At 41.5% G+C, this 9145-nt stretch overlaps 1 pseudogene; it reads left to right on the top strand.

Annotated features, from left to right (window-relative positions):
* Positions 1-852: 852 nt before the first annotated feature.
* LOC146886833 (uncharacterized) lies at positions 853-8924 on the top strand (annotated as a pseudogene).
* The last annotated feature ends 221 nt before the right edge of the window (positions 8925-9145 follow it).

Here is a 9145-nt window from a genome sequence, read left to right as displayed (position 1 = left end):
TGGCCTATGATAAGTGAAATTGCGTTTGAATCAGGGATGTCAATACGGTTTTAGTCACTGTAGCATTTAAATTAATCTATTGATTAGCATTCCGAATCTGTCTGCCAACCCCCCCTGTGTTTTATTGTTGTGTTCATCTGGAAAATTCGCTTTGAATGAAAATATTGGTCGTTGGGAGACGACTTGGTTCACTTTCATGTACTGCATTTAATATGTTTTAATTTGGTGGGGTACGGCCTCTATCAAATTTGGCGTCGTTGCCGGGGACCAATCGTTTCGTTCAAAGTAAAATTTCCAGTGTGTTTGTGTTTTGTGTTTTGGTGTGTGTGTGTAGTTCAAGTGTGGTTGAGTTGGTATATGTTCATTGTGATGTTAATGTTGTGTTAAGTTCAGTGCCTATTTCCATTCCTGTGTGTTTCTGTGTAGTGTAGTGAATAGTGTCGCGGCGCGCATGAATAATGTCAATTGTAGTAGTGAATAGTGTTTGAATAGTGTCCGAATCTGGCATTTAACTTCTGGATTTTTGTTTTGGTAGCTACGGAGCTTGTTTTGAGTTGAAATTTTTTTCCCCCACTTCTAAGACGTTGAACTTGATAGGAAAAATAGCTAGAGCAGTTGGTATGGTCTGAGTTAAGAGATTCAAAAAATTTTTGGACTGATTTTTAGTGAAACTTCAAAGGACCATAACTTTTGCTCTGGTTATCAGAATCACTATTATTTTATATGGATTTGGGGTAGAATTTGATTTCCCAGAATCTCCAGAAAATGCCATTTTCTACATTTCAGCAATGTTTTTTGTGATTTTTCTTCATTTTTCTTACTTTTGAAAAATTGTCAAAAATACTTGTGCTTTGAGTTTTGATCTGATTTTTTTTGTGCTTCTGTTTGACAACTCAAAGGCATATCCTACCAATTTTCAAGTCATTTGAAGGTCGTTTGAGTATACTTGTAGTTATACTCTTTGTTATGCCAATATCACCACAATTAATGCTTTTTGGTGCATGACTAGGGGAAACCCAAGTGAATTACAACCATTTGACCCTGAGATTGATAGGACATTCCATAGAGGAAGTAGGCATCCTAGGAATCCATCTTTGCATGCTGAATATTCAGTGACATTTCCTGATTCTTCTGATTCTCATCACATTCCTAACACTCCTCATTCTTTGCATTATGAGCATACTGTATATTCTGAGCATTTTCATACTGATAACATGGCTCAACCTCCTCCACCTCATGAGAGAACCATGAGTGAGCTCACTACACCAGAGTTCACTTATGATAGTTTATGCATACAATACCCTGAGGAGGAGGTTCCATATGTGCTGAAAACTGGTTTGATACACTTGTTGCCAAAGTTTCATGGTCTTGTAGGTGAGGACCCGTGCAAACACTTGAAGCAGTTTCATGTCGTCTGTTCCACCATGAAGCTTGCAGATGTACAAGAGGACCATGTATACTTGAAGGCTTTCCCTCATTCTTTGGAGGGTAATGCGAAAGACTGGCTGTACTACCTAGCACCCAGGTCCATCACAAGCTGGGATGACCTGAAGAGATTGTTCCTTGCCAAGTTCTTTCCTGCTTCAAGGACAACAGCCATACGGAAGGAGATTTCTGTCATCAAGCAGCAATCTGGGGAGACCCTTTATGAGTACTGGGAGAGGTTCAAGAATCTCTGTTCAAGCTGTCCACACCATCAAATTTCTGAACATCTCCTCCTGCAGTATTTTTATGAAGGCTTGCACCACATGGATCGAAATATGATTGATGCCGCAAGTGGTGGTGCCCTTGGTAACATAACCCCAGCTGCAGCCAGACAATTAATAGAGAACATGGCTTCAAATTCTCAACAATTTGGCACAAGGAGTGATGCCATAGTTGTTAGAGGTGTTCATGATGTCGGAGCAGTCGAGTACACGAAGAAGTTGGAGAGTAAGATTGATGCTCTTACCACACTGGTCAACCAACTTGCTTCCAATCAGAGAGCTCCAACTGCAAGAGTTTGTGGCCTTTGTACATCTGTTGATCACTTTACAGACTCTTGCCCAGCATTACAACAACAGGCTTCTTCTTCTACACCAGTGGATACCCCTCAGGCCTATGCAGCAAATATTTTCAACAACAATAGGCCCCAACAGCAACAACAAAACCACCATGATTTGTAAACCAACAGATATAATCCAGGATGGAGGAATCACCCTAATTTGAGATGGGGAAACCAGGGTAACCAGCAGCCCCAACAATTTCAAAATGTGCAACCACCTCCACAACAAAGAGTTGCACCTGCACCACAAGCTGCTCCTGTTCCACCTGTACCCACACCAGCTCCTGCTGCAGCACCTGCACCTTCTTCTTCTACTTCATTGGAGGAGTTAGTCAGGATGATGACCCTTCAAAATATGCAATTTCAGCAGGAGACTAGGGCCTCAATCCAGAGTTTGACAAATCAAATGGGGCAGATGGCCACTCAGCTAAACCAGGCACAGGCTCAGAATTCTGACAAGCTTCCATCACAGACGGTGGAAAATCCTAGGAATGTGAGTGCCATTACTTTGAGATCTGGGAAGAACATTGAAGTTCCCACTTCCGAGCCTACACCTCCAAAGGAAGCCGACCCTGCCACACTTCAGAGAAAGCGTGATGCTCATGCAGCTGGTCCTTCCACATCTGGTGCGACTTCTACACCTTCCACCTCTACTGCTGCACCTTCCATACCTCTTCCTTTCCCTCCAAGAGCCATTCCAAGCAAAAAGATGGAAGAGGTTGACAGGGAGATCTTGGAAACTTTCAGGAAGGTGGAGGTGAACATACCTCTGTTGGATGCCATTAAACAGATTCCCAGATATGCAAAGTTCTTAAAGGAGCTTTGCACGCACAAGAGGAGGCTAAAGGGAAACGAAAAGATCAGCATGGGTAGAAACGTGTCAGCATTGATAGGTAAATTTGTTCCTCAGATTCCTGAGAAGTGCAAGGACCCAGGTACATTTTGTGTACCTTGCATCATAGGTAACAATAAATTTGAAAATGCAATGCTTGATCTTGGTGCTTCAATAAATGTTATGCCTCTATCTATTTTTAAATCTCTTTCTCTTGGACCCCTGCAACCTACGGGTGTGGTGATTCAGTTGGCAAATAGAAGTGTTGTCCACCCCGCAGGTTTGGTTGATGATGTTTTGGTTCGTGTCGGTGAATTGATTTTCCCAGCTGATTTTTACATTCTTGACATGGAAGAGGGATTTTCACATGGTTCTGCACCAATCATTTTAGGCAGACCATTTTTGAAAACTGCACGAACCAAAATTGATGTCCATGCAGGTACTTTGTCCATGGAGTTTGATGATATTGTTGTGCGATTCAACATTCTGGATGCCATGAAACATCCTTCTGAGGATCATTCTGTTTTTCACGTGGATATTATTGATGATGTTGTTGATGGATTGATTTCTGATTTCCACTCTTTGCATGCATTAAAACATTCATTCGTGTCTGAGTTATCTGAATTTGCATGCATTGATGTTCTTGATTCTGATTCTGCTTCTGATTCTGATGATGCTGAATATGATGTGGATAATATGGAATCTAATGAGTTTGACTCTCTAGATGTTGTACCTATTCACTTTGATGTTATACAATCAGGTTGCACTAACCATGTTGCAGGAAGTACATATGCATCTGATTGTTATGCTCAGGTACAGGCTGTAGAACCCATTTCTCCCTCCCCTCTGGTTCCTGATATTCAGCCAGCATCCAGTACTCTAGAGTTGAAACCACTGCCAGACAACCTCAAGTATGTCTACTTAGAGGAGGAGGACAAACTGCATGTCATCATTTCCACCTCCCTCACTGCTGAACAAGAGCAGAGGTTGTTGCAAGTTCTTAAGAAGCATAAGAAGGCAATTGGATGGACATTAGCTGACATCCCTGGTATTAGCCCATCAACATGCATGCACAGGATATTGTTGGAAGATGGAGCAAAGCCAGTGAGACAGCCACAGAGGCGACTCAACCCTGTCATCTCGGATGTTGTAAAGAAGGAGGTGACCAAGCTTCTACAAGCTGGGATCATCTACCCCATTTCTGACAGTTAGTGGGTTAGCCCCATCCATGTTGTTCCAAAAAAGATTGGCCTCACTGTAGTCAAGAACGAAAAAGAGGAGCTAATTCCAACAAGAGTGCAAAACAGTTGGAGGGTTTGCATTGACTACAGAAGGCTAAATCAAGAAACCAGAAAAGACCACTTCCCCCTGCCTTTTATTGATCAGATGCTTGAGCGCTTTGCAGGTAAGTCCCATTATTGCTTTCTTGATGGGTTTTCTGGTTATTTTCAAATTCACATTGCACCTGAGGACCAATAGAAAACCACATTCACCTGCCCCTTTGGCACTTTTGCCTATAGGAGGATGCCGTTTGGCCTATGCAATGCCCCTGGCACATTCGAGCGGTGCATGCTTAGCATTTTTAGCGATTTTCTTGAAAAATGCATAGAGGTGTTTATGGACAACTTTACTGTATATGGGTCCTCATTTGATGCATGTTTGGATAGTTTGGACAGAGTTTTAAATAGGTGCATCCAATCTAACCTTGTTCTCAATTTTGAGAAATGTCATTTCATGGTAGAACAAGGCATAGTATTGGGGCACATAATTTCAAAAAAGGGCATTGAAGTTGACCCTGCCAAGATCTCAATTATTTCACAATTGCCTTACCCCTCTTCTGTGCGAGAGGTTCGTTCTTTTCTTGGCCATGCAGGGTTTTACAGGCGCTTCATTCAAGACTTTAGTAAGAAGGCCCTCCCACTGTCCAACCTATTGCAAAAGGATGTTGATTTCATCTTTGATGAAGGATGCAAAGAGGCTTTTGATTGCCTCAAGAAGGCCCTGACCACAACTCCAATCATTCAGGCGCCCGACTGGACAGCCCCATTTGAGCTTATGTGTGATGCATCCAACTATGCATTAGGGGCTGTTCTAGCTCAAAGGATTAATAAGCAGCCGAGGGTAATCTACTACGCCTCCAGGACATTAGATGTTGCCCAATCAAATTACACCACAACAGAAAAAGAGCTCCTTGCGGTAGTTTTTGCACTTGAAAAGTTTCGATCTTATCTGCTTGGTTCTCCTGTTGTTGTGTTTACTGACCATGCAGCTCTTAAGTACCTGTTGAAGAAGGCAGAATCAAAACCTCGGTTGATAAGATGGATGCTCTGGCTCCAAGAATTTGATTTGGAGATCCGTGATAGGAGCGGAGCACAAAACCTGGTTGCAGACCACCTAAGCAGGATTGAGAGGTCTACTGATGATGCTACACCGATCCGGGATGACTTTCCTGATGAAAGTTTGTTGACACTCTCTACTTCTTCCTCACCTTGGTTTGCTAACATTGTTAATTATCTTGCTGCTTCTGTTTTTCCTCCCCTAGCATCCAGAGCTCAATGTGATAAACTCAAGAGCGATGCTAGGTACTACATTTGGGATGACCCCTATCTATGGAAAATGTGCAGTGATTAGGTTACCAGGAGATGCATTCCGGACCATGAGATTGACTCGGTCCTCAAATTTTGTCATTCATCTGCACCTGGTGGTCACCTTGGCACACAAAGGACAGCTCGTAAGGTGCTAGATTGCAGATTTTATTGGCCCACCATCTTCAAAGATGCGTGGAGGATTTGTAGCACATGTGAGGAATGCCAACGAGCAGGAGGAGCCATTTCTTAGAGACAACAGATGCCTCAACAACCCATGCTATTTTGTGAGGTGTTTGACGTCTGGGGTATAGATTTCATGGGCCCTTTCCCTGTCTCTTTTGGTTTCACTTACATCTTGCTTGCTGTTGATTATGTTTCAAAATGGGTGGAAGCCAAAGCCACTAGAACTAATGATGCTCGAGTTGTTGTGGATTTTGTTAGGTCTCACATATTTTGCAGGTTTGGAGTTCCTCGAGCTATTGTTAGTGACCAAGGCACCCATTTTTGCAATAGATCCTTGGGGGTTTTGCTTCAAAAGTACGGGGTTGTGCATAAACTTTCTACACCATATCACCCCCAAACTAATGGGCAAGTCGAGATCTCAAATAGAGAAATCAAGAGGATCTTGGAGAAGATTGTGCAGCCCAACAGGAAGGATTGGAGCAATAGACTTGAGGACGCTCTATGGGCTCACAGGACTGCTTACAAGGCACCTATAGGGATGTCTCCTTATCGGGTTGTCTTTGGTAAGCCATGCCACCTTCCAGTGGAGATAGAGCATCGAGCCTACTGGGCTGTCAAGTCATGCAACTTCTCTCTTGATCAAGCTGGGGAGGAAAGGAAGCTGTAGTTGAACGAGTTGGATGAGATCCGTTTGGAGGCATATCAGAACTCTATGTTCTACAAGGAGAAGACCAAGAGATTCCATGATAGCTCCATTGCTAGAAAGGAGTTTGTTGTTGGTCAGCAAGTTTTACTGTATAACTCCAGACTTGGACTCATGGGGGTAAGTTAAGATCAAAGTGGATTGGTCCTTTTGTTGTCACTAATGTTTATCCTTATGGTGCAATTGAAATCAAAAGCCAGTCCACAGATAAGAGCTTCAAAGTGAATGGGCATCGTCTTAAGCCATTCCTCAGCAATCCTGCCTTGGTGGATACTATTGTGGAGGAAACTTCCCTACTTGACCCCACTACTGTTTCACCATGATTCAGGGAGTTTTCTTCCCCTTCTTCTTTACTTTTATTATACTTGTCCAGGTCTGTCTGTCTGTTGTTGTTTTCGTTTGTTTATTCCTTTTTGTTAATTTGTGTTAGTTAGTGTTATGTTTTTGCTTTCTGTTTGGAACACTCACTTCACTTTTGGAGGATGAGTTGTTGGTTATTCTGTGAACTGATATCTTTGCTTTGTCTTTGCATGTCAAGTTGCTTTTGGAATTGTTTTATCCTGTGTGAGAATTTGAGCCACTCTCTGTTCTTTGTTGTGTGATACCGCCTCTTGAATGCTTGCACAGTGGCCTTGGCTTGACTCTTTCTGATACTTTCCTGATACACATGCATGTTGGGATATGATTTAGGCAATTTTGTTTTGTGAGCCTATAGCCAGATGAGCCTACCTTGAACTATTTCTGTTGATACCCCTTTTTGAGCCTGCATACCCTTTCATTGTTCTACAGCTCATTACAAGCCCTTAGCCTGAAAAACCATAATTATTCCTACCTTAGGAAATTTTGGAGCTTTGGAATTGTTTTGGGAATTGGTGCTCAATTAAGTGTGGTCGCGCACAACAAGTGTGGTTGTGCGCGCACTTGTTGTTGGTTGGTTCTTGGAATTGCTCATTTGTACACCAAAGTGGGATTTCAAAATTGTTGTTTCTCTGCATGTTCTTTGTATAAAAAAAAAGAGAGAAAACAAAAAGAAAAGAAAAGAGAATAAAGAAAAGAAATAAAAGGGAGTTTGGATTTGAGCATTGTGTGAGAACCGAAGTTGGAAGTGTTGGTGTTTGGGATTACTTTCATGATTGATTGAGACTTATTCCCCATTGCTCCTCTATTTCCTTGGTTTCTTAGCTACTTATCCATATGTTCCACACCTTGTCCTCAGCCCCATTACAACCTTGAAAAGTCCTTCTGATCTTGACCTGCATGTGTTTCTGGTTTGGTTGTTTGTTCTAGAGGCTTGCCAAGTCTGTTTGATGTTTGTTTTTCAGGGGTGCTTTGAGAGTAAACAGTAGCCTAGAGATTTGAGTGATACAGTGCATATTTCGTGAGGTTATGTTGCTTTCAATTCTCTCCTTAAGCTGAACTGAGTACTTGACATGTTTTGAACTGCTTGGATGATGTTCACGGATACCTTGCAGCTTTGAATCCTTCTGTGTTAGATGTGTTTCCATTTGTCTGTGTCGAGTCCGTTTGTCATGTGTCTGTTTGTCTTGTGTCTTTTTTGTCTCTCTTGTTATGTTTGTGATGTCCTTGCTTTGCTTTACTCTTTAATTTTGCCCAGGAGTGCAAAAGGGTAAGTGTGGTCAATTTTGATGAGTCATTATTTTCTTCTATTCCACTAGCCTTTGTGCACCCATTAGACAGTTGATTAGTGCTTAATTGTTCATCATTAGAGTGTTTTTCATCTGTTGGGCTTTATTGGGCCACTATTCCGAATTTGGACTAATTTCACATTATTTGGCCTAATTTTTGTTTTTAATTATTTTTAGGTATTTGGGTGAAGCAATTTTGGAGCTTGGACATTAATATTTAGTTGAAGAAACTTTCCACATCATTGCCACATCATTTCCATGTCATTTCCACGTCAGCAAAGTCAATGGGTCAACATTTGAGGCCTAGAGTGGCATTTTTGTAATTCTGCGGCTCATAATGGCAGTTTTGTAATTCTGAGTGGCATGGGTGATATGACCACGAATTAGGTCTGCCATTGAGGGTTTTACGTTTTGAATTCGTTTTCTTGCTTGGGCAGTTCGTTTTGTGGGTTTTATTGACTTGGAACAATACCCATTCATGGGGTTTTCGCATTTATATATGATATCACCGTTTTGCATTCCATTTAAGCTTTGAAATCTCAATTTTTGCTCTTAAATTGCGTTTTCAGATTTGATAGTTAGGGTTCTTGGTTCTGATTTTTGTGATTTCAGTTTTGAAGTGTTTAATTACTCATTTCCATGTCTAGCTAAATTCGTGTATTGACTCCTTGATGAAAAATGCAATGAAGCTTTGAGGTTGTGCTTGTTTTGTGAAATCTGCCATGTTTTGTTCTGAATTCGTGGAATGCATGTGGTGAATCTGTCAATGCTTAATTTACAGAGTAATTGCATGTGTTTTGTTTAAGATACGTTCATGCTTAATGTATGTAGCTTGGCTGTCAAGAATTTAAGGATGCGTGCATTACTTAATTGCATAATGAAGCTAGATTGTAATTTTCGCTTAGTGAATTATTATCTAGTGGATTGAGACAAGGCAGGGTTGGTGTTAATTTGGTGGCCTATGATAAGTGAAATTGCGTTTGAATCAGGGATGTCAATACGGTTTTAGTCACTGTAGCATTTAAATTAATCTATTGATTAGCATTCCGAATCTGTCTGCCAACCCCCCCCCTGTGTTTTATTGTTGTGTTCATCTGGAAAATTCGCTTTGAATGAAAATATTGGTCGTTGGGAGACGACTTGGTTCAC

Source organism: Vigna unguiculata, chromosome 4 (assembly GCF_037176805.1).
Source record: "Vigna unguiculata cultivar grain cowpea cultivar isolate G323 ecotype 2 chromosome 4, ASM3717680v1, whole genome shotgun sequence".
Lineage (NCBI taxonomy): Eukaryota > Viridiplantae > Streptophyta > Magnoliopsida > Fabales > Fabaceae > Vigna > Vigna unguiculata.
Note: the sequence above shows the minus strand (reverse complement) of the source record. Positions and strands in the feature narration are given on the sequence as shown.